The sequence below is a fragment of the Phalacrocorax carbo genome, chromosome 1 (genome assembly GCF_963921805.1).
Source record: "Phalacrocorax carbo chromosome 1, bPhaCar2.1, whole genome shotgun sequence".
NCBI lineage: Eukaryota > Metazoa > Chordata > Aves > Suliformes > Phalacrocoracidae > Phalacrocorax > Phalacrocorax carbo.
This window is the reverse complement of record NC_087513.1, coordinates 72396455-72423644: the sequence shown is the minus strand read 5'-3', so window position 1 is coordinate 72423644 and position 27190 is coordinate 72396455. Positions and strand designations below refer to the sequence as shown.

At 38.6% G+C, this 27190-nt stretch overlaps 1 long non-coding RNA gene across 1 annotated transcript in view; it reads right to left on the bottom strand.

Moving 5' to 3' along the window:
• Positions 1-15037: 15037 nt before the first annotated feature.
• LOC135314792 (uncharacterized) overlaps positions 15038-27190 on the bottom strand; it is a 44653-nt gene continuing 32500 nt past the window's right edge. Inside the window, exons 7-10 of the long non-coding RNA XR_010374285.1 lie at positions 18113-18293; positions 17362-17430; positions 16665-16928; positions 15038-15275 (exon numbers count right to left, since the gene is read on the bottom strand). This is a non-coding gene — a long non-coding RNA (uncharacterized LOC135314792). The remainder of the gene's footprint in view (positions 15276-16664; positions 16929-17361; positions 17431-18112; positions 18294-27190) is intronic.

Here is a 27190-nt window from a genome sequence, read left to right as displayed (position 1 = left end):
CTAGGCTGGGACCACCTAATGGGACTTCAGGTTCTAGAGTTTTGCTTTAGTTCATATTACAAGCAGCTTAGATGAAGCTAATACAACGGTAGCAAACTCAAGGCAAGCTCATCTCAGAACATGGAATAGATCCCAAGAAAACAGGTAACAGAAAAGCAACTTTGCTGGGAACCACTTTGTCTCCAGAGTGTCTGCCTCAAAATGAAAAAGTATTTCAACAGGTCAGCAATTAGGGGAAAAGCATATGGAAACTTTCATCTACGTGTATCAAAACAACATGCATAAGCACACAGGCTCATGGCTTCCCTGAATAAATACCTAAAGAAAATATACAAAGCAAAGCATGAGAGGAAAAGAGGACCAGCATGACTGACCACAAATTAACCTTTTCTTCTTCCTCCCAAAGAACAGCAACAGGACTGAAGTGTGACCAGAAATCTCCATGTAGCATTGCTTTCTTGAAATTACTTTGAACGGGAAACACCTTTGTTAGCTTGGCACAGCCAATCCAAATCAACTCTGATGTCTCCAAAGGACACATTCTCAATTACTAGATTTAGCTAAAGCCACATGAGCCAGTTGCAAAAACTCCAATATTTCTTAGTTTGCTTACCTGCTTGAAATTAACAGTCTTCTCCTACATACTCCACTCACCAGGGGATTTCCACCAGCCATGTACATATCGTCAATATAGAACTGTGGACATATGACAGCAACTCCTGCTTGCTCTTAAAGCTGCAGAAACCAAAACACTTGGGATATTTGAATCTGAGTTTACAGTTGTTAAATGGCAATGCCAAGATTACACTCGTAATAGCCCAAAGCTTTCAAGGCCTAATCAAAGACTTTAGGAGTTCCCTGTGGCTGTTTTCTCAAACTTTCTTTTATATGGCTTGGAACACCTCTTGACCAATTATCAAGTTATATTATCAACTGCTAATCTGTAAAACCTCTTGAGACTTCTATGTAACTCCCAAGTTACATCCAGGCAGCACATTTTGATCCACTTCCTCCCAGGCTAAGTGAAAGTTCAGACCTGTAGTTAGAGAATTAACTTTTTGTCTAGCAAACACTAGGATTAATAAGGTAACACTGAAAATGATGTGCTTGCAAGTACTCTTCGCCCACAAAAGTAAAAGGTCCCTTCTAATTATTGAGAGGTTTTCTAAAGGGAGGGACCAGAATGCCTTCCAAGAATACTTTTTGTTCACACTGTCCTCTACCATGAGAGCCAAAGTCCCTGCTGACACAGCAGTGCTGTTGCTCTCATCAAGATAACATTGGTGTCATTAAGTATGAAAAAGACCATCATTGCTATGTAAGAGAAGTATTCTCAATACTGCACTAAGGAAAAAAAAAAACAGAGCAAATGTAAGAACAGCCACATTGGTTCAGACTAAAGGTCCATTTAAACTTGGATCCTGCAGCAAAGAGCTGCCAATAAGCAGCTGAAGAAGGAACAAAGAAAGGCTATATGATACATTCATTAAGCATCTTCCTATCTGACTGTTTCAGCTCAGGTTATTCCCTGAACATGGTGCTATTTAAGTCTTCTAAATACTTTTGCAGGCTTCCCTTAAAACAAAAATGTCTCACAGCCACATCCTTTTTCAAGGAGTTCCACAGGTCTGCTCTCAATTTCCTGACGACCCATCCCATTTTGCTTTGAGCTGGTCTCCTATTAGGTCCACTTAGTTGGAAGGGATGGTAAACAACATATAAATATCAACTCTCTTGATACCACTGTCAACCTCTAGGCTATCTCTTAGAAATTTTGTCTTCTTCAGGGTGGAGAAATCTAAATTACTCATTCTTCATGCAGATGCTGTGTGATCAATCATCCCTGCTGCCTTTTTTGATCCCCCTCCAGATCTAGGATGCCCTTTTGATATGAAGGAAAAGAAATGTAGTCATTATTCAAAAGCGTGGATGAACCATGCATTTACGTGTTGGCACAGTGATGTCTTCCATTTTGGTCAACAACAAGAAGTGAGAGGAAAAGCAAAGGCTTGAAGAATTAAAGGAGCATGTGAAGCAGGATAGAGATAGAAACAACCACAGATCCCAGCTTCCAGGCTAGTACTCTAAGCACTACAGTAAAGTGAGCAAGCCCCCTTGGTTTCTAGTGTTTTCATAATTCTTGAAAACACTCATGCATTAGTTCTTGAGTTTTTATTGGAAAGACAGAGAAGGAGGAAAGATCTTTTGCAAGAGGAACTTAGATGCTTGGATTGCCCCAGATGAAACATTCAGATAAACATTACACCTTTTTGTTTTTACTGAAATGTTTGGGTTTGGAGCAAGGTGTTTTTGTTAAACAGGACTCTGAGCCCACAGGAAAGTCACCTGTCTACTGAAAAAATCCAATCATGGCAGCTTGGTCAACTTGGCTCTGTTTCAACAAGCCATGAATTTTGCTTTCCTAATGGGAGTCTTTGCAGCCTGAAGGAAGTCTCGTCAGTAAGGAAAGCACACATACAGACAACATAAGGTCCAAGTTGTCAGGTTTAACAAGTCAAAATGGAAAAATAATGCCATCTGCCATCTTCCCTTTTATTGCTGCTTTCTAAATGTACTCTTGACTACTGGAGGTAATTTACTCCAGTTTACTATAACAGAACAGCTTATCAAAGACATTTGATAATCTGGCAGCCTCCTATGACAAAGTGACTTGCCTGGTTGACATGGGGCGGGCAGTGGACATTGTTTACCTGGACTTCTCCAAGGCCTTTGATACAGTCTCCCACAGTCTCCTCCTGGAGAAATTGATGTGTTATGGCCTAGACAAGTGGTCTGTGCAGTGGGTGGGGAACTGGCTGACAGGCGGCACCCAAAGGGTGGTGGTAAATAGCTCTTTCTCAAACTGGCAACCTGTCACTAGTGGAGTCCCCAGGGATCGATACTGGGCCCAATGTTATTCAACATCTTTATAAGCGATCTGGATACCAGCATCAAGTGTAGCCTGATGAAGTTTGCTGATGACACCAAGCTGAGTGGGGAAGTAGACACTCCAGAAGGGAGAGCTCCTCTGCAGGGAGATCTGGATAGGCTGAAGAGTGGGCCAGCAAGAACCTTATGAAATTCAACAAGGAGAAGTGTAAGATCATGCACCTGGGAAAGCATAATGCAGGAGTGCAGCACAGACTGGGATCCACCTGGCTGGAAAGCAGCTCTGTGGAAAGGGACCTGGGGGTCCTGGTGGACAGAAAGCTCAACATGAGTGAACAGTGTGCTGCTGCGGCCAAGAAGGCCAACAGGATGCTGGGTTGCATCAAAAAGGGTATCACCAGCAGAGATAAAGAAGTCATCATCCCACTCTACTCAGCACTTGTCAGGCCACACCTGGAGTACTGTGTACAGTTCTGGTCCCTGCTATACAAAAAGGATGTGGACAGACTGGAAGGGGTCCAGAGAAGGGCCACCAAGATGATCAAAGGACTGGGAAGCCTCCCATATGAGGATAGGCTGGGAGAACAGGGTTTGTTCAGCCTTGAGAAAAGGAAGTGTAGAGGGAATCTCATCACCGTGTACCAGTACTTAAGGGGTAGCTACAAAGAAGATGGAGGCTCCCTTTTTACATGGAGTCCCATGGAGAAGACAAGGGGGAATGGACACAAGTTGCTCTTGGGAAGATTCCGACTGGACACCAGAGGAAAATTTTTCACAGTGAGGACAGTCAACCATTGGAATAATCTCCCCAGGGAAGTGGTTGACTCGGCCACATTGGACACCTTTAAGAGTCATCTGGACAGGGTGCTGGGCCATCTTGTCTAGACTGTGCTCTTCCTAGAAAGGTTGGACTAGATGATCCCTGAGGTCCCTTCCAACCTGTGATTCTGTGATTCTGTGATTTAATCATATACAAAAAGACTAATGACTTTCTAGTTGAGTTAAATCAACACAGAGATCCTTACAGAAGGATCATGGAAGGGAGTTTCTTATGATCTCCAATTCCTGCAGCATCTGTTCGAAACTATTGAGCTGAATGATTTGTATATAAGCATGTTGAACAACATACATCTAAGGACAGCGAAAGAGTTGGACAAAGACCTTTCATTGAGCTCATTAGTTCCTGGCACACACTAAACAGAAGTGTGTACCTCACAAGGAGTAACACACATGTATTTATGGGATCAGCAGTCATCTGTGTATCCCAGGAATGTATGCCACAGAGTTGTTTTAATAAACATTATTATGCCAGCTCAATTAGAAGTTCACAAAGGCTGTAGAGAATTAACAATATCTGTCTACTGTCTGGAAGAAAGGAACAGACTAATACCAGTCACTAACACCATGCAAGTACAAATTACACGCTCTCCCAGTCAGACTAGTAATGGAGCCTAGAATCAGTGTATTATCACTTCCATGATTCCCCAAAAACAGATTACGTTTATTTACAAAGGACAGCTTTAAACCAAAATTCAAGCCAAGCACACTGTCATATGTAATTGGAAGATGTGTACAAAAAACTAGCTGTCAGCAGTATTTAAAATGCTGCCAATAGCCAAGAGAAAAAGTAGGACCAGCAAACATGCAAGTTACTACAGGCCCATTTAAAGTACAATCCTGGCTCGACAAGCATTTTTAAAAAACAGAGAAGGAAAGAGGATTAGGTATAGCGAAGTGTTTAAAGATAAGGCAAATGAAAACAGAAGGCTAAATTTTTGTCCTCATTCATAGGAAATCCATAGCAGACCCAAGAATGGAAACTAAAATTCTTTTTCCTTCAGGCTTTTGCTCTAATGAGATATTATTTTTTAAATATACATTGTTTTATGAAGTGCACTAAATTTTACTCTCTAATGCATCCTATAGAAGTGGGTTGTTAAACCAAAACACCTTGAGACCTAGCACGCTCTTGTGATTTCCAGTAAATTTCAGTACATTTCTTACATTTAAATACATAATAATCATTACATAGTAAAATAGTAGGGACTTCAGATTGCCATACTGAATAAAACACATATGCGCATTACACAGTAAAATTCTTCTTATAAGTAAAATAGGAACTACCTATACTATTAAAGGTCACTGAACACTGTTTTCCATTACTTACAAAATTACTAAACTAACTGTTCTGGATGAAAGTTTCCAGGCTCATTTTCTGCCTCAGAGTTTTTGTTTTAGTTAAATGGAAGGGAGGATGTAAGGTTTCAGCCAAAGTAGTCCAATCATTGCTAAAAACCAGAGCAGAAGAAAAAGAAACTACTTATTCTTTTTAAGAACAGTTTACGTACTTTTTTTTCTAAGAAAAGGAGAACGTTCTTGTACTTGGGAGCAGCAATTCTGACACTGAAACAGCACAGCATTGGTCTTTTATTCATCCTCTGAAATTTCACCAGTTGTGGTCAGGTTGAGCAATTTGAAAATTCACAGTTAACACAAGCTCAAGAGAAATCCATTTCATTTTACGAAATCAGTGTCTTAAAGACTCACTCTCCACTAGATATTTCCCAGGTTCGGGCACACAAATGCACTGCTGCTGATGGACTAAGCTTTATCCACCTCAGCTGAAAGCTCTGGACCTTTGACAACTGTTTTGTTGCACCTCAGAGTCTGATTTGATTGCTGAGTTAAACCTGATATAAGTAGAGATGAATGAAAGTAGAGACAAAGGGATGAAGGCAGGGACTGAGACTAAAAAGAAAAACAACACCTAGATATTAGGACGTAAATTTAGAAGCTAATCAGACTACGAACAGCTTAGTAAAGAGGCTTTAAGACAGAGAAGACTTGGAATAGTACCTGTGGGAGAAAATGAAATGAAGATGGAAGAAGCGAAGTTGGAATTTGTTAGATAAATAAACGAAGGCATAGTAGTAATCCCCATGTATGGTCATTCATATTCAGTAAATATTAATTCAAACTGTAACAGGTACAGATAAAGTCCTTCAGAATAAGAAAGGAAATAGAAAGTCTATTTTAAAAGAAAACAGCAAAATCTTGAATTGTTTAGGCTAGCAAAAAATTATTTTAAGGAATATGTTAGAGATGTCTGCAAATACTTTGCTATTAAGAGCTATTATAGCTATAGGACAAATTGAAATATTAGTGTATATACCAGCTACAAATAAATGAAGGTTCTAAATTATCTAGTACTAACTGTTGGAAAAAAGAAATCCTGGAACAACCTTTCAAGTGAAGCAGAAAGGATAAAAAGCAGTGTATATTTAACACGAGGTTTTGATAAGTGGGGATTGGCAAAACTGACTCTGACAGGCATATCGTTTTCTAGGAGGAAAAAGAAATGTGAGGCATATCGGAATGCACAGGAATAATACTGAAAAGCAGCAGAAGAGGGGACAGGTGGAGTGGTTAGTGACTTCGTCTGACTGGCATGGCAGAGAGTCAGTTATATGCTACTAACTGCAGTTTGAAAAAGAGTATTTACTTCATGAAGCCAGAGAATGGTGACAGGAGTCAATGAAGAGCAAGGTGGATGCTCATAGCTTCTGGAGAAAGGACTGTGGCAAGAAGAGATGGAAGGTTTTTAAGCAGGTATTCTGACAAGAGGAGTCTGGATTTCTGTGCTGGGTATCCTCCAGAATTAAGACATGACGGCAAAGTAGAAGGAAAAATAAGATAGTAAGTACATGTGATGCTAGAAAGGCATGCAACACCTGGAGAATTTTTCTAGGAGATTTCTAGGGGGGAAAGTCAAGAAAGTGACATCTAACTCAGACCCGGGAAAACTCTGCTAAAGAGCAAAACATCAACAGTAGTTGCTGAAACACTCAACAGAAACTGGGTCTGACAACTGCTCTTAAAATCCCAGCCCTAGCACTGAATTAAAGTACAGTGAAAATAAAAATGTAAAGTAGTATAAGTATATATTAAAGTGTAAATCTTCCAAATGTCTCAGCGGTCAAGCATTCCTTTGTTGAGATAAAGGTTCATTTTTCAATTGTTCTGTGAACAAACAGCGTTCCCTAGAGAGGTTAGTACTTCTTGTTGATGTTAAAATTCATTAATAAATATAGTTTAATCATTCCAGTTCCATTTTTCACATTATACTTTTAGTCTTACTCCACTGCATGAGCAACTCTTAGTGTGAATCTTTGTGTATGTGTGCATATTTACAGACATGTATGTGTATATATATATTTGTTTCACCACTAAGAACTGGGAATGACTCCAATTTGAATCAAACAAAATTGTTTTTGTTCTAGAACTGTGATAGGAAATATCCTAAGCGTAGCAGCTATTGACTTAGACAGCAGCTTTATCTGCTGAATGGATGGAGGAAACGGGAGTGGTTTTACTCACTTACTGTGAGTAAAAGTGACCTCTGTCCTGAAATCCACAAAGGAATACCCTTCCTGCTTTCCATTATCACAAAGCCCTAGAGCATATCTCAGTTTAACTCTCTGTCTTTCTGTCTTCACATTCAGACCATTTCAATGAAATCAAGAGCATGCAGCACCACACCATGTTCCACCCCACTCCTTTTTGCTACATGTCATTTATTAATACTGAAGAGCTGAAAATGGAGCTGGTATTTTACAATACATAAAACCACAGAGTTGACTCCTCTATCAAGCACTTAAAATGTATTCTGGGCAAAGAAGATCATCAATTCACTTACAAAATGACACCAACAATCAAGACACTGGCAATGAAGAACAGGACAGATTTACAGATTTTTGATGTAAACTTTGAAGAGGGAGCCAGGGTTGTTGCACAAGAAGTGGGATAAAACATAAAACTGCAAAATGTGGGAAAAGCAGACAATAAGCAATGAGCTGAAGAAGTAAAGGAGTCTAAGGAAAGGAGGACAGGAGGTAGGAGGCAGGGGCAGCAGAGATGCAGGCAAAGAAATGACTGTGAAGAGCTTTCAGGATGGGGACAAGGAATTCCTTTTTAGTGAAAGAACATAGCTGCAAACAGCAAAGGGCTGCAAGAGAGCTGTGGAAGGGTGTCAATGGGAGTAGACTAGTTAAATTTAATCCCTCAATGGCAGAAGGATTGGCAGGAATACTAAACACCTTTCCTTGAGCGTACAAACAGGTCAGAAGCCCTGCATGTATACCTACAATTTTATTAAGGGGGAAGGATCACAGCATTGATTTGGGAAAATACACCTAAGGATCAACTGTATGTTTCTACAAACATTAAGTAAAACTTTCCCTCTTTTCAGCTGTCATCTCCCTGTTACCTGAGCACTCTTGCTAGTTAGCCTGGTGGGCTTGTTCGAAGTTGATCATTTTTGCCACGGCCCTTGATACTGCCTTCCTTCTCTGCTTAACTTCCTTCATGGTTTGATGACAGGTCAAACGGAGTCCCTCAGTTGGGCACAAATGCCCACCTGCAACTCCTAACAACGTTGCTGTCTGATCCAGGTTTGAGTTGCTGGATGGCACTCACTCTTAATGTCATTTCTCAAACACCGTGTCATCAGTCTGCAAGACCTCTGCTTCCCTGTTTCAGTCCTAGTGCAATGTCACTTGCCCCAGCTAATGTCTCAGCTGGATGATGGGTATTAACAGTGCAAAAGTGTATTGCACACAATTGCTTTTTCTAGTAGTCCATGAGGCAATAGACAGGTTTATTGCATGACTAAAGTGCAGTCAGAGAAACACGTCCTGCCTGTGGTGCGTGGCAGTGACTGCCTTTTGGGTCCAGGTGACTATCAGGAGGCAATGACCTAGAATGCCTCAAATGATGCTTTTCCCTGTCTTCCTGGTTTTTATTACACTTGAGCACCCTAGATGGCTTCTCTGGTCCTAAAAAAGAGACAAGTAACTTCTCGGGTATTCTCTCTGAGAGAACATGTTCTGAGTCTTTCTCAGCAGAGGCTCTGGGAAGAATAATTTGTTCCTCCTTTGTTTCATTTTTGGAAGCCTTTCTCAGGAGGAATTTCTGTATCAAAGATTGTTTTTCTTCTGTTAGAGGCAGGCTGCCTTGTAACACAAAGTCTAAGCTGCAGAATATTATTTAAAAACATTAGAAATTTTAAAAAAAAAATGCCGTGTGCCTTGCTGTCAGCACAAGTAAAAGTCCCACAGTATCACAGTTATGATTTGGCCATCAGATTCATGTGCAGTATGAGATCCAGAAGGAAAAAAAACCCAAACAAAACAATACCTTTCTTAATCCCCACAAATCCTAAAGGCCTGTACTAATCCTGTACCAGGAGCTGGACTCCCTAATGACTGGGGAGTCAGAAACGAGGAGAAAGGCCATCATGATGGTTCATGGATGCCTGTAGTCTGAGAAGAACTGTTTTCTATCTTTGCTGCATACACTTTTTATATTTACTTTTAGGCAAGCAGGGAGGACTGTGATATTTTACATCCTGTCTAATCAGGAACCTCTTTCTGCAGGTATAGCAAACACTTAGACTGTGTAGGGCCTGAAAACCTTTCTTTTTTATCCTTACATTTTTAATCATTAGAGATCAGCACCAGTAAGTCATTAGCAGTCCAGTCAATATTCCAGTCAATAATCCAGTCCCAAATATTCATTTTTGCCAAGTGTTTGGTTGGGATTAGACGGTATCTTGAGCTTTTTTTATATACATATTTTTTTGATTCTGATGATTGTGTCCCATGACCCAGCCTACCTCTTCGTCAGCGTTACTGATGCACAGGGGGCTGCTCTGAATAGTGTATTCAATGGATCTTCATGGATCCTGCATGAAAATTGGCTGGAGAGCCATACAGCAGGCAGAAGCAGTTTGGCTCTGATTACAACTCATGTGGGTGGCCAGTTTTCTAGGGAAAGCCAAGTCTAAATCCCAGAACTGAACAAAATCGGGTGTTAGGGGATTTCAGATTTGGCCACTGCACAGTCTCCCAGAATCCATCAGAAAGGATGCTGAACTTTGCCTGAGTTCTTCCTTTTCTCTCTAGAAAGATTTCTCAGCATTTAAATATGAGATAGAAATTTAACCGGAGACACAAGCAAAGAGAACCTTCAAGTGTAGCTACAGAGACCTCCCGTGTGAAACCTCAATTTACAATCTATAATAATGAATTGTTGCTTAATAAACATCTTATGGAAAGGATCTGACAGTGGCAGCCCAGAACTACTCTGACTATTGGCAAGTTCACAGCATACTAAATGTTAAGTCAAAGGAAACACAACAATGTTATCTAAAACACACAAAGGGCATGAACTGATATGGATAATGGCAAATAGGCTATATAAATAATCTTAAGAAGAGGTTATTAAAAGCCAACACTGCTACACAACCAATGAAAAGTGAGACACGGTGTTGTTTGCCATTCTTTTTCAATTGGACTGTAATGGAAACTACTTATTTCCCCACTTCTTCCCTCAACATCAATAGCAGAGGTTTCACCAGGGCAAAGTAGCTTACAAATGGTGTGGTAGTCACAGCATAGTCCTCATTGCTTAGGTGAGCCCACGCATCTGAGTGCTAACAAACACTACCTGCCCCACAACCCAACATGTATGACAAGAGAAAATGAGGAGCAAGTTGCCCAACACTTCCACTCCAGGCTGCTGGACCAGGTGCTCCACCTTCTCTAAACTCTTTGAAAAACAATATTCTGATACTAACATCTTTCTCCTCACTCTTGTCTTTTTGCCATTGAGAAAATTCTTAGCATCTCCCCGCCATCATTTCTCCCCAGGGAGAAATGTATGCATTGTAGGAGCCAGGTAGAGTTTGGACTCCACTATGTTAGATATTGTAAAAGGAGGGAGAGAGAGATATGTATTTTTGTTCTAAGGACTTTGCAGCATTTTGTAACATTTTCTCCAATGTTCATAGCAAGAGAAGAGACTCAATCCTTTGCCACTGCTCCTGGAAAACTGTAACAAAGCAAGACAAGCTGATTTCCCTGTCTTTTATGTCCTTTCTGTGAAACTTGTCTCTCCAGGGGTCAGGTCACATTTACATAAGATATAAAACCCTGGCATTAATTACCATTTCACAAGTAACTCTCAGTACCGTTGACTGGACAAAAATGGATGTATGAGTCCCAAGAGAAAAGAGAAGGATTCCAGGAATTGAAAGCAATTCTTATTCAAAGTCTAGTACAGAAGCCTAGGTCTGTTCATTGTCATTCATCCTCTAGAGCAAATATAATGAACTTTACTCTTTTCTTACAGTGACACAAACAAGTATGAATTGAGGGACGATAGTAGAGCTACTTCTGGTATAAGATTCAAATGAAATCCAGTCCATATATCCAGCATAATAAAGTTGTCCTTATTTTAGACTAGGACACAGCTACAGTATAGCAATTATCATCTGTGACATGTGTGAGTTTTAACAATGAATATTTACATATATGTTGTTGTTCTCCCAGTTTGTGACTGGGTCACAACAACAGTACAGCTAACAGCAAGAGATTAATTTCCTCATCTCTCACCCAGAAGTAAATTGCTATAGGAAAAAGAAATGTTACATCTAAGAGGGCCATGCAGAGAAGAAAAATGGTGGTTTACTGTTGGTTTGGTGGGTTTTTTTTAAAAAAAACAAGCTAAAACAAAATGTGATTGCTGTTCCGTTCATGGTTTTTTATTAATAAACTGCTGCTGATGCTGCTGGCACCTTCCTTTTGTTATTGAGATTAATCCTTCCAGCTTCCAACTGTGCTGGTGTTTTCTCTTGGGAAAGGATATGATCTACAAGAGTTCCATTAGCCTAAAAGAGAAACATCTGCTTGGAGTATGGAGCAATCTATTGGCCGAGCTTACCAGTAGGTTAACTGCAGCTGGTCAACTCTGCCCTATCTTGCGTACATCATGGAGACCAAAATGAATTGACATGTACTGTTTTTTAGTGGATTCTTAAAAGGAGATATGATTCAGATTAGAAAGATGATTATTCTGGCCATTTTCCTTTAATATAGCATTGAGTTACAAGAGTACATTTTCCAGAAAGACAATACTGTTGAAATATGAAGAAGGAACAGACAAGTTGTTATTACTTTTTTTACTAGACGTGGAATTCATATGACTGCATCCAAAACCAGGCTAGAAAATTACCAGGGTGGGACTACTTGAACATTGTTTTGGCTCTAAAGCATGCCAGTGGCCACTAGTTGTAGCACTGAAAAATAACGTTGCCAGTAAATCAAGAAAATTCTGTTCACGTAATTTGGAATTACCTCCACATCATGAGGTGCTTAATAGGTTCTGTTCCATATAAAAAACCCTATGGCACAGTCTCTGCTTCCTATGAAATATTAGTCAGACTTAAATGTGTTTTTTCAAGGAGATTCTTTTTAACTTAATGGTAGAGGTAGCCCTTAAAGTACTAGCTACGTAGACTCTCAATCTTTAATTCCATAATTCATAGTTCACAAATGTCTTATTCAATTTTATAACAGTGAAACTCACTAAAAAAACAGCTCTGTAAAAAAAAGAGCTCAATTCATTTCTCTGTTACACTGCTTTAACTCCACCAGTTATGCCAGTGTGTACTACCCAGACTGGCAAATCTGATGTTACCTGGTTAACTTAGGTTGTTTTAACGTAACTAATTGGCAAACTTTAACAATTCTGTTTGTGTCTGTGGTATATTGATAATGCAGGTTGTGTTAATAAGGATTAAAAAGGGTGGGGAGACAAAAAAATTCTTATATCTGCAAGTTTGCTCTGCACTGGTTATCTGTGTGGCTTATGCTGCAACCCATACAGAGGCATATTTGTTTTGCTACATATGTATGCTTTTACAAGGTGTTTTGGGATCCATTGGTATGGAAAAATATATTACTACCTGCATGGCTTTTTGCCAAAACTTACAGGAGAAAGAAATTACTTCTGGAGGGCAAATGTGAATTTCCACATACTGCCATCAAAATCCTGGTTTTGTTTATATAGATCTCCAAGGATTTTCTCACTGCTTCCTCCCTGTGGATATAATAGCAGCATGTTATCTGAGGTCTGTCATGCACAACTTTCACACCCAAATCAGTCTTCCCTAATTCTGTGTCAAATCACACAAAGAATATAGTACTAAAAACAAGTTCCCTCTTCTTCTCACCCTGTAAACTTACAGGCCCACTAAGAACAGCAACAGGAGTATAATAAACTAGGAATGCGAATACACACACATTTTACAGAAGAAAGTTTTATATGCAGAAAATGCAATCAAAATAACCTGTTCTAAAAAGACACTTTGTGAGTCAATCCAGCAGAGACAAGAAAAGCTCTCTGATCAGTGGTGGAAGGAAAGACCAGCATTCACATTCATATTTTTCTTGTTGCTAGTGGTGTCAGGAAGAAAAGTTATCACTTTAACATTGTTTGGTTTTAAGATTAGTCTATTGCAATTTTCTGAAATATTACTTCTAGCAGATTGAGAGTCGTGACACCCTCACCATCTGCTCAAAACTCATGGCTTAGTGCTAAACCCTCAAACAGCTATCAGTTTGTTTGTCAGACTAAAAGACATGCTTTAAGGTCTTTAACTTCAGAACCTCAGTTAAAGCTGTTTTGGATTATATTTCAGGTTCCAGTGCATTTCCTCAGGCTTGCTAGCATTACAGTATATATGTTTTAGATCCAATCTTCTAATTTGATTCTCTCTCTCCTTAGAAGCTTTTTCCTTTCTTTTTTTTTTTTTTTTTTTTTTTTTTTTTTGTCAAGGATATATATGGTTCCAATTAATATCTGCTTTAGTTTGTCTTAATAAAGACAGTATACTGCTGTTGAGGAGTTTGCTAACAAACCTATCCTATCACTGTGAGGCCCTATTCCATGTCTCACCACTCTTGAAGCTTCAACCTATGCCATAGCTGTATTGGATGATAACCACCCTTGCATTTTCTCTGAAGCTGTGAATGACTTAAGGCACAAACTTCAGGAGACAGGACTTAACTCCCATCTTTTACCTGTATCAGGAGACTGGTATTAATTCTAAAAAGGATAACTGTAAACTAAGCATAAAAAAAAAAAAAAGAACCACAGTAGAAACAGTATTTTAGTAAAGAAATATGATTTTTTGCTAGCTTTATCTTGGTACAAGGAGACGTTTTATGCTATCCAGCTGGAAGAAGCAACTGCTGCTCTGTAACAAGGACACCCCTGAAAACACTGAAAACATTTGGAAGCAAATTGCCATTGAGTAATGTGGTATTTGAGTTTGGGTTTTGGTTGCCTTTTTTCTTCTCTTCTTCTACAACTCAGTCCAACCCATCCAGTCCAGTGGATATCAGAGAGGACACTCACAGACTACAATAGAAAACGGTTTATCCCTCTAGGGACTCCATCAATAATGGTCTAATATTTTTTGCTCAGCATGCACATAAGCAAACTCTGGCTGACAATTTACATGTTGTCCAAGTGAAAAGTGAGTGAAGGATTCTGTCAAATTCAGTTTGGCTTTTTTTCTTTTTTATACTCTTGAGAATCATGAACAGGATATCAAAATCCACTTTGTAGAAATCCTAACAAGGCTCCAATATTTGGCTCAGATAGAACAGCTTTCATTCCTATCGTGAGGCTTTCTATTTGTACTTTCCACTGTGTTTTTCTAGGCCGGATAAAGCATTATTATCCCCATTATATGCAGAAGAAAACTGAGGTGGAGTGCTGTGAAGAGATTTGCCCAAGTCCTTACAGAAAACTGTCTTCAGGACTGAGAACACAGGTGGTAAAACTCAACTTTTATCCAAAAAACATTTCTCTGCTGTTAATAAAATTTTGAAAATTGGCATCATGCACCATTCTTGATCTCATTTCCTGTTGGAAAAACACAGGCAAATCAATGCTACTAGGAAAAGTTCTTGGAAAATTAATAAAACCATAAATCAAATAAACTCCTGTAAAATAAACTGTAAAAAATCCTAGGAAGATTAAAGAAGCATGAGTTTGCAGAAAAAAACGTTCTGAGAATGGTAGGTACTTTTCAGTTTTGTGGTAAAAATTTTATAACCAGAAATGGAACTGCTGTTGAACATCACAGAATATTATTATTGGATGCTGGATGCTGTGGTCACACTCATTGGATGGCATGCTCTGGCAGGCAAGTCTACACAGCAGCTAGAAAGTGTCAGTGCAGCATGGATGCTAGCAAACGTGAGCATGAGTATAGTGCAGAGGTGGTCAAGAAGTATAGTGCAGAGGTGGTCAAGAACTCCCAGAGACATGTGCCACCCACACTGGACTACAAATGACACTAGTCTTGTGTGAAGCACCTAGACCCAAGCAAGCTTGGGAGCGCTGTTGCATGCTGGAGTCACCTTGACTGCAGAGTACAGGGTAAGAGGGCCACAGGAGTCAGCTTGATGACAATGACGTGGAGCACTTGAGAAGCAGGATAATCGGGTCTGTCTAGGAGGTCATTCTGAAGCGGTCTGTGAAAACATAAGGCACACTTTGCTTGGGATAACATTAGGAGAGTGGGTGGCATTCCCCACAAAATTTTTTTCACAGCTGGTGTTGCATTAAGCTGTTCATTTATAAACATTACAATTAGAGAATAAAATTTTGAAAAAGAGGTTTAGATGTAGATGAGTACTTGTATTGCTAACACCAGAGAGAATCAAATTTCTTTTCTGTAAAAACAGGGTCTGGCACCCAGAAATCCTGCACATAAATGGAACATAAAATTCACTGCCTGTCAAGTCCAAAACTATTTCTTGCCAAGATGCTCAAGCTTCATGAAAAAAAAGACCATTTTTTAAAGGTGCATTCAAACACAAATACTTAGATTATCCTAGTATCCAAAGGACTGAATATTTCTGAAGCTCAGACCACTTACTTCAATGCTATGTTTGTAATTCTAGTGCCTTAAGTTTTATACATTCTTGCAATATCATAGGATTTCTGCACTAAACTGCTTAAAATTTAAAGAGATATACCTTTTCATCTTCAACTAAATATCACAAATTCCACTGGTGCATAAATATTGTAAAAATGCACACTGCACAAACACAAGTAGGCAGGATACTTCCAAAACAAAAATTTTACTTCCTGATCATAAAATAAGGCAAAGGTCAGAGGACAAATGTAAATGTGGACTACATAGTGCTAATGACAACGTTCATTGCAGACTCCTCACTCTCATATTGATTATCATTTTGATCTCATGAGTAGTCTCAGGAATTCAATGCTTTTAAATTAATTGTGGGCCAAAATATATTCATGTGACTCACAGTGGCAGTATTTTGCCCCAAGGATGTGAGGCAAAATACACAGAAGTCAGTGGAAAGATTGCAGTTGACTTTACTGGGCTTTGGGCTGTGTCCATAGCATGTGAGGCATATTCACCATCATCAGCCAACTTGGGTCAACCTTGTAAAGTCTTTGGAGGAGCTGTAGGCCTAGATCTAAAAAAGGCTTCTGATTAATATAAAACTTTAAGACCTTACTTAAATGCATGCCAACAAAAGACACGTGCACAAAAAAAACTTGAAAAGGTTTTAAGTCTTCAGCTACCCAATGTCCAGGGAAACTTGCAAGGTTCCCAAGTGATAACTGCCATCAAGCAGCACAATAAAAATATTTTACTCTAGCAATTCTGTGTGACGCATGAGCCCTCTTTTGTAATAGGCGTCCCCTGAAGATCAAGTAGTTCTTTTGATGTTTATTGACAGTCAGTCCAGCTTCCAAATGAAAATATGGTTGTTAGGATTAATAAGTTTACTCTGCCATAAATCTCCAGATTATAGGTGGGAGAATGAAATGGCAAACAAATACTGAAAAGGTCAAAAGCCCAAACGGTTGAAACATATATCACTTACCTCTGGATTCACATTGCAAACATTTTAGAGTAACAGTAACTATGTTGCTCCTGTAAATCTTTAGCACGAAAATGGAGTTTCAGTTTTCCTGTGTTGTAGCAATAGTTCTGTGAGAATTCGCGTCCAGAATTGGCACTCCAGGTACTTTTGATTTCTTTAGTTTTGTTACTGCCTACTTTTTAAAAACTGCAATTACTGTGTCAGAAGCATGATCATGTATTGCTCCAAAGTTCAGGGATTTTTTTTTCTGGAGAACAGTAACATCTACAGAGTATTAAATTAAACAAATCAGATGTTAATATATGACAAAAATACAGTAGGCATTTAGTCAAGAAAATGTGCACAATAAATTTCCTTGAAAGGAAAATTCTACTAGGATCAGTTATAGTTCAATGTAAATCTTTGTAAGCAGGCAATTAAAAGCTGGATCAGCTACTTTATGAGGAATTTCATGTGTTACTATATCACTCTATGAATTTTATTTGGGAAAGGGATCACACCCTGGAAAGGTACTCTTGACAGAATTCTTCAGTTTCATTCCTATTTTGCCTCTGTGCAATATTGTTCAAATCTTAATGTAACCAACACTCATTCTGCTGTGTAAAGAAAGGTGTTGAAGCAAAAAAGTGAAGCTTCTCTGACATTCAGTTATATCATGGCTCTGTCATAGACAAACCTATATTTTACAGTCACATACCTCATGATTAAAACGTGTACCTTGGTGTCTTCCCGCATAACAGGTCACAAAGCAATCCAAAAACCTGAGCTGAAAAAAAGTAAATTGTAACTTGCCTAGCCTTGGTTGTCAGTCATTTATCCAGGTGCTTAGTCTGCCATGTCTGATCACCCCACAAAGATTAATGTAGCTTTTCAACATCTCTGGTCAGAAGTAGGCTCATTTTCTATGTGCAGAAGCAATACAAGGAAAAGCAACCTGCTTATGCTGAGTCAAGACAGTTTGTCAGGGGTAAAAATTGAGCACAGGACTCCCAGACCCAGATGTGGTGTGTTGATGATCCTCTCTTGATGGCTCTTTCTCTAAAACACACCCCTTTCTACATCTCAACATGAAGGATTCTGCAACATTCAACAAAAAGTAAAGTAAAAATAAACAGCTACCCAAAACAAACTGCAGAAACCTTTCTGCCTTGTCCCTAACCAGTAAGTTCTGCAGTAGGATTAATGCTACCACATCCTAATGCACGATTGTAGTGTCTTTTTTCTTCTCAGCACTGAGTGCTACAACCACTAGTTGTCTGACTGGTAAACCACCTTTCCTATTTAGGGATGCATCCTCCTTTCCCTAACCCCATCATCTTTCAAATGTACAAAAATTCAAAAATGAACTATCTGCTTCAACTGCTATTGAAATAGGCATTAATTCAATTAAAACCAAGAAGTAACTGAGGAAGGTTAAAGAGTCCTAAGGAAACAAGGGAAACCCGTACCTTCACCTGTCCTTGAGCATTCTCAGAATTGCTAGTTTGAGTCTTGGACTTCACGGAGAGCAACAGCCATGATGGTCAGACTCTGCTTTCATTAAAGCTGATGTCTATTTCAATGTTAAGAGAAGTAGAGAAGCAGCCCTTTGAAAGAGCTTTAATTTCACACAGGGTGATTATGTTTCTCCTAAAAGACACAAAAAAAAAACCCAACGTAAACAACCAAAAGCTAAGCTGTGATTAGAAAAAAATGGCATTTTAGGTGCTGAAACTGTTTAGTTTTATAGAATATGAATGACAAACCGCTTAGCAGATAACATGCACCTTTAACTATTTTAATTAATTGCAAATCTTGATGTTTTCTTGCAGTAGTTTGAAAACAAGTACTCCATATAATACATCACTATCAGAATATGCTATCTACTTCTCACACTCCTCTTTTCTCAGGAGATTTTTGCTTTTTTAGAATACAGAACAGACTGCCATTTTCTATTACACTTTAAAAATATGAATGAATTTATGTTCTCTTAGAAGCCTAAAATTAACAGACCTGAAATTTAATTTTAGAGTCAGTTTTGGCCTAGTGATGACAATTTCATTCACTGTGAACCACTCTGCCATAACTTTTTCAAAGATGTTTTTTTTTTAACAATAAGTTACTTTTATTAAGTTCTAAAATTGCACAATACATAAATAACAAGTTCTTAATTCTGTCTGTCATTTCAAAGGAACAGAAAGAGAATATAATGTGCCTTACTGCACTTGTAATCATGCTTTTCAAGGTTTTCACATTTTTTCCTGCTGAAAATATGATGCATTCCTTTTCAAAAATTTGCAGGTTTTTCAGACCAGAAATAAACACACAGAAAAGAGAAGCTGAAGAAGTTTTATGCTAATGAAGAACATTCTAAGCATTTTAGGATTCTTGTGTTGATGATTTCTGCCTCTCACATGAGCTCTTTGTCACATCTTCCCTGTATCCAGGCTTTGGTACTTTTGAGAAATGTAAGTATAACTATGAATACAACTGCATGAAAATGCACAAAAGTTAGATGTTTTGTCTTAGCTGCCATTTGGGCAACTAATTCAATGCTTATATAAAGCCTGAGTTTACAACACTTTGTCCAATAGACTTACAAAGGGAACAGTTTTATTGTTCCATCTCACCTTAAGCTCAAAAACTGTCCCCGTATGGCAGCAAGATGAAGACAAGAATTTAGGAGGCTTTTTAAAAATACGAGATTGGAATGGGCCTGTTGGCCCATCTCATTCTCCCTCTGCAATTAGAGGCAAATGCATACATAATCCCTTTCACAAAGAGAAGTTTATGAAGTCCTCTGTTAACTAAATTAGGATTTGTACCTTATCAGATTAATATTTTTGCTATTTCTATTGGAAAGCTGTTCCATTACTTTAGTCTTCTCATTGCTACACATTGTCTTTTAAATTCCAGTTAAATTATAATTATGGGCCATGTACGTTCATTTGTCTCTGTTTACATCAGTAAAAGCAAGAGAGAAATGAATGCCTATAACAGACTAGCTAACATGCTGCTAGATAGGACACTCATGCTTGGTCAGGCCAGGAATGTGAGCGCAAGTTATCACATTTTATGCAAACACTGTAGACTCTGGGCTAGCAACTTTTCTAGGGCAATCATCCCCAACTACAAGCCCCAGTTCCAGTCCCACCGAATTCTGCCTTGGACTCAAAGAATCCGTGTTGTTGAAAGTGTTATTGAAGCTGGAATATTTCAGAGAAAAAAAAGTTGTGGTTCTGATGAAGTGCCACTTTCCAACACATATATAAACCATTTCAACGAATCATTCCCAACCACATTTATTACATAACTAAATTTTTAAAGGTACCTTAGAGAATAAGTGAAATAGAGTCCAGTCATGTTTCCTGAGAGATCTCCTAGCTTCCTGATTTTACTGTGGTTATATTCCCAAGTAGTATGCAGCATTCTATGGACTATGATTTGCTGAGCAACTGAAAGCATTTTTGTTTAGACTGTTATTTTTAGCCAAGTCCATATAAGCAAATTCAAACATTGCTGCCATCTTTTGATCGAAGTAGACTTGGCTCCCTAAGGGACACGGAAACATTGGGACCATACTGACAAATATATGCATTAAGCAAATTAAGATTATTTATGCAAAGGAGAGAGAATTTCTCTTTCTGATAAGGAAAAGGCAGAAGATGGTAAAGGCCCTGTTAACTTTACACACTAGCTTTAACCATATACTGGGTTGGGTCTAGTGCTGAATTATCCTCACATCGCTTTCAGTCATCAAGTGACAAAATGAGAGTATCATGGAGATACTCCCACCTGGGAGCCTGGATTTGTTACCTGGAGAGAAAAAAAATGTGCTGCTTTTCCAGAACTGCTCACAGTTACTTTTCTCAAGAGCAGGTGTGGTGCGTGGGAAGAACTGTGACCCTATGAGGTTAGAGCTGGGTTCCAGAAGTGTGGTCCAACCCCAAAAGGCCTAGTAAACTACTAGAGAAGCGATGATTAATTTCTATGGCAGTTTCTAAGCCTTCAAGGGCTGCAGATTATTTCCTGTTTGCTAAAGGTCAACTTTTACACAACCTATTCTCAATGAACTGCATTTAGTGCTGTGAGCAAGCATGGCTCAAGTGAATTACAGGAGCAGAGGTACATACTCAGTGTGAATACTTCACTGAGACAACAAGCAACTTTCAACTAAACAGTTACAAAGGTCTTATGCAGTAACTGCCCTTTAAACAAGATTACACTATGGTCAGGGAACGTCAAATTTGAGAGGAAGTTTATTTTTCAAAGCTGTTGAATGTGATAGGGTGTTTTTCTTTAAATCATAAACCTGCTGACTTTTGTGGAAGCTTTTGGAAACTATGAAACATCCAATTGTTTCAGTGAGGGGTTTGCTGAAAAACGCCTGATAGTTATCTTTAAATTATTAGTTTAACTAAACAAGAGAGGGTGAATAGCTGTTGGATAGATATTTCACAGGGAAATACCCAGTTGTGTCTGCATCATCTATCTACACTTCCCAGCTTTCCTCAAATCCCACCAAAAAAAGCTGTTCTAGGTCTCAGCAGGCTACTTGAATAACAGCAAGGGATTTAAATGCAGTAAAAAAGATCCTGTGAGGAATCTCTGCAAGTACAGGGTTAAAATCAGCCCTTGCCTAGTCCAAAACCCATGCAGTGAATGATAGCTTTGGTTCATCACTACACAAGCAATTTAGTGCTTCTTTCTGACTCCCAGCATCCTTTAAATAGTGACTGAAAGACTGTAAGTGTCTTGAGCTTTTCATACTTTAATGGAAGTCTCATATAAAGGAAAAGTGGATTCTGACTTGAGGAGAAACTGACAGAGGCTCTAAAGGGCATGTCGGACATGGGCATGGAGGCATCCTGCACATTACAGGATTTCTCTTCAGTGTTACTTCTGGATTTTTTTTTTTTTAATTTTTCCCCCCCTCAGGAATAAAACTCACCTCAGCAGAAAGATCCAGTGGACAAAAATAATGCAACCCCTCAAATCTACATAAGTCCAAAAGGTTAAATTTTATCTTCACCTTCAATTATTCCTATTATCAATTAATCCAAAGAAATAAAAATCACTAACCTACCCTTATTTGACATTAGCATGTACCAAGCTTAATGTGCTTTATAAGCATGAGCTTTGGCTCACAGCTGTTGTGGAACAGGCAAGGTAGTTTTATGCTCCTTTTACTGACAGAGAAGCTAAAGCAAAAGAGAAATTGTACACCTGTTGATAATCACCCAAAACTCCAGAGAAACATTGTCAGAGATCTCAGAAGGGAAGGACAGCTGGAAAAGGGAAGGACAGTAAAGGTGAGAGGGTGGTTTTTGATCCACCTCCCTAAAAGTGTGCGACGGACTCTGTGATAAGCAGAGGAAAAGACATGTTGAAATGGATTATTTCTAATTTTTTTCAGAAAGAAGTCATCATGCTCTGTTCTGATTAAAGAATATGAGTAGAAACTTGAATTTAATTTCAGAGTTTCCCCTTTTCTATACAGATGAAGGTGATGCTTAGATGTATTGCAAATTCATCATAACATATGAGAAAACTCATTAGGCTAAGCATGCCCATGGCAGTTTCTATAGGAAACACCATGCAAGCGACCATATAACTATCATTGTGTCTGATCACCTTCAAGCCTCCCGCCCAACCACAGCAAGGTCCTTTGAAGCTGGCAGTATCAGCCTAGGACAAGAACTGAATGGATGCCTCAAGATTTGTAGTGACAGGCTTTTGTCTGTTTCATCCTCACACCTATAGCATTCAGTTACATCTAAATATAGGTGGAAAAGACCCTTCTCAAGACAAATAATCTGTTATTTATTGGACAACTCTTACTGTCATTTATAGACCAAAATAAACAATTATTTCTAGAATCTTCTAATGCTATTCCCAAATGGCTTTTTCTGAACTTTGGTATAAACTCTATTATTTCCAGTGTAGGCCAGCAATGAATTCTAATTAAATGCATATTCAATAAATCATTTTATGGTGTGACCAAAACAATATATTGGAGTTAGTCAAACTAGTTCCTATGAAGTGACCTAAAACTTTGTCCAGGATTTATAACTTCTATAAATTGGCAGTGGTAGGAGTCAGCTGAAAAACATGAAACAATTGAATGCTTTTGTTAAAAACATTTAACACTATATTTTTCATTTCTTTTGAACAATCATGGCTATAAATTTCCTGCAGGAGACATTATTTCCCACACAGTACAGAAATTACCTCTGGGACTTCATTATCCTCCAGACAAAGCATGAATTCTTTTGCAGTGTATGTGAATATCTGTGTGTGCAAGTGCTGTTTCTAATGCAATATTTAGCCTCCTGCTGTTTACAAATAATAGACGGAAGTTCTCATTGCTTCACTACAATGGTAGCTTTCTGAAGTAGAGGAGTAAACCTATTTACAATGTGAAGTAGGGGCCAGCATTTCATTAATTAATTTTGTCAGACCAGGACCAGGAATATTTGGGGGGGGGGGGAATATTATCTCATATAGGTGTCCTAATAATGAAACAAAATGTTCCTAAAACGCAAAGATGTTATGGCTGAGACAATGGCTTTATTCAATATAACGATTATAAGCGTATTTCAGTATTGATACTACAGGTGTAGGATGCAAGCCATCATAAAGAAATAAACAGCAAGTTGTTCAGATTTTACGACCTCTCTCTCACTGCCACCTATGACGAAGCTCCTTATTAAAAGATTATATTATTTTGCTAAAGCCAGGAACTGGGTCACAGGGTTCATTTTCTGGCTCTGTCACAGGGTTAATCGGTGACTTCAGTGTGTTTATCATAACTCCATGAATAAAATGGTGACATTAACATTTCTTCCCCTCATTCTCCTTTTTGTTTAGATTGCCAGCTCTTCCCAGAAGAGTCTCCCATAGAAATGACCTCTGTTAACATATCTGAAATTTATTTTAAATGGCTGAGAGAAGTGGGGAAGAACAGACGACAGAGTTAGGATGAAACTCCCTGTAACTATAGAGAATTTTTCTTACCTTTTCTTGCTCAACAATAAGAACAGAAAAAAAAATCCCATGCAAAAACCTTTGCAAATGCTGCTACTGATAAAATAATAAAGATAATTAAAAAAGGATCCGTTTCCCAGGGAGAGATTATTAAAATAATGTGCCAATTCTAATATATTTTCAACAATAAAAAATGTTCACATGAAACATTACAGTTTCTTACGGTTTGGTTTCCCTATTCATTTTTTCTAAAGAAAGCACATCGTTTAAACTTTGTCATTTCAATTGCTTTTGTACCACATACGATACTTGTTTAAACAATGACTCATAATGCAATGTGAAAATTTTCAGACTTTTTGCCATTTTGGGAGTTTCTAGAATTTTGTATTTCCCACCAGAAATGCAAATATTTACGGACAAACGTTTCAGCCTAATTTTGTGGTCCATGGGGACCATATAATGGGAAAACTCCAGAAAGTCATAATAGGCCAACTGAAAAGTGAGAGAAGATTAATAAAACAAGACTCAGAAAGATCACAAAAAACCTGCAATATAAATATATTGAGACATGCATATTGCCTGGATAACTGTCACTAATTCTTTCTGTTAAATTTCCTAGCAAGGCAATTTTAGGGTAGTGTAAGAATATTCTTCAGTGTGAAAGTTTTTGGTAAAGAGCACAAATATGGTGCAGAGGGAAAACAACAGCTAGCAAACCCGGTTAATTGTACATTAACATTACCATTTTTTTCACACTGGTGTGACCACTGTGTTATCACCTACCCTAGTCAAATAAAAACTTTCCCAGGACATTGCTGCAATAAAGAATTACTGAAATGATGAAGGCACAGTCATAAATCCAGGCAGGGAAGCAGGGAACAACACTATGCTCCTTTCCTGTTGGCTGTCAGAACGAACCATTGAAACAGACGTAATGTGAATTCCAGCTCTGTCACATACACTTTCAAGATGTGATGTCCTGGTCAAAGAAGGATACAGATTTGTTTACCCTAAAAAAGACACAAGAACACTGACCTTGGAGATCAGATCAAGTATAAAGTGGCCTAAAATAACAAACAAAATATATGTCATATCTACAAGAATAATTTCTCAAGTTTATACATGAAATTCATGAGCAATTCTGAGGAGGTTGATGCTACAAAATGGTATTGAGATTCCAGATTCCAAGAAATTGCTAGAGGAATTTTGCATGTTCAGCAACTTCCAGGATCACTCTGATGGAAAACAAAAATTCAGAATGCCATTAAAATAAATCAAAGGCTTTAATTTTAATAGCTGTATGCTCCTCTGTCTTGATTTTATTGGATTTATTCTGGAAAGAAGACCCTCGGTTGAGGAGGGTGAGGTTAGGAAACACCTAAACTGGGCATAGACAAGTCTATGGCACCTGACGGGATGCAGCTGTGAGAGTTGCGGGAGCTGGCTGATGTTCTTGCTTGATTAACTTTGAAAGGTTATGGTGATTCGGAGAGGTTCCTGAGGAATGGAAGAAATCAAATGTCATCTCTATCTTCAACAAGGGCAAGAAGGAGGTTTCAAAGAACTACAAGGTCAACCTCTCCTCCATCCCTGTGAAGGTGATGGAGCAAATAATCCTGGAAACCATTTTCAGACACATGAAGGACATAAATGTTATCAGGAGGAGTCAGCATAGATTTACAAAGGGGAAATAATGTATGACCAACCTGATGGATTAGTACAATGAGGTGACTAGCTTCGTGGACGACAGGAGAGCAATGGATGGTGTTTACTTCAACTTTAGTAAGGATTTTGACACTCTCTCCCAAAACATACCCATAGACAAACTGGTCAAGTACAGGTTAGATAAGTGGCAGTGAGGTGGATTGAAAACTGGCTGAACAGCTATGCCCAAAAGAGCGTAACCAGACACAGAAAGTCCAGACGGAAACCAATCGCTAGTGGTGTATCTCAGGGGTTGATACTGTGTCCTTAACATTTACAGTCTCCTTTAACAACCTGGACAATGGGACAGAGCACACCCCCAGTGAGTTTTCAGATGATACGAAAAGTAGAGGAATGAGTGATACATGAGATGGTTGTGTTGCTGTTCAGAGGGACCTGGACAGGCTGGAGAAACAGGCCAACAGGAATCCCATGAAGTTCAACATAGGGAGGTGCCAAGTCCTGTACCTGGGGAGGAATGTACTTCATTCCAGTACATGGAATTCCAGTACATCATTCCATGTACTTCATCCCAGTACATGGAATGAAGAAGATTAAGCCAGACTGCTTCTCAGTAGTGCCCAGTAACAGGATGAGAGGCAATAGACACAAACTCAAATATACGAAATCCCATCTTAATACAAGAAAATACTTTTTTACTGTGATCACATACTAGATCTAGAATAAATACTAGAAGAGTGTCCAAGAGTGGCTGTGGAGTCTCTGTCTTTGGAGATATTGAAAACCTGACTGAACACGGTCCTGGGCAACCTGGTCTAGGTAACCTTGCTTGAGTAAGGGGTTTGGGTGAGATCATCTGAAGAGGTCCTTTCCTACCTTAATGATTCTGTGGTGCTATGATCCCAGATTAGCCTGAATGTAGATAAACTGAGCCTCAACAAACAAACAAAGAATCAACAACAAAAACCCCAGATGATAGGGGACAGTAATAAAATCCATTACAAAACTTCTTGCTTCTAAATTTTCTCTTAGACCCAGGGAAGTAATGTCTAACTATTTCCTGCAAATACTTGCCTGATTTTTTTTTTCAGCCAGCTTGGTGATCTTCCCATATTCGGCTTCTACGTGAAATCATGCATCTGAATTTCATTAGTGCAAATTTTAATCTCAAGCTTAAATACTAATGGAAAACAAATTTTAAATCTTGCTTCCACAAGCAGTCTCTCTAGAAACATAGGATCAGAATTAGGTTTGCATAGTCACAGATATACAAGTCTTACAGATTATGACCAGTTGTAATCCACGGACACAGCCTGGATTCCAACCCTTTAAGATTAAAAATGCTGACATGGAGAGAATAAAATTTGTCCAAAGTAGACATGGCTTTCTATGCCTTTAGGAAAGAACTCCATAGGAGCTGCTTTTGTGTATTATTATATCTTACAAAGCTGCAGACACATTAACTAATTAATATCTGCTGCCATGCTAGGCACAAAGAAAAGATTCTTATGCATACTATTGTACATTTTCCATACCTACAGAAGTTAAGTAACTCACCCTGGCTATGCATAAAGCAATGGCAACTCTGCACTAGGCACTCAGGAACACATAGTGTCTTCTAAGACACACCTATATCTTTCGAACTTCATTAATAAATCCGCATTGTGATCACTGATTAACAAAGACTGAATTGCAATATCCATATCTAAATTGTTCTCAACTTCTTGACTGTAATCAAAGTTCAAAGACATTTCCAAACATCCACATTCACTACACAGTATATTTTGAGTTAGGCAAAATTTATCCCCATAAAGAGAAAGTCAAATACCCTTTGTGAACTCAAGGGTGTCTGTTATATATCAGAAATCCCAAGTGTGTGGTGGATTCAATAAAAG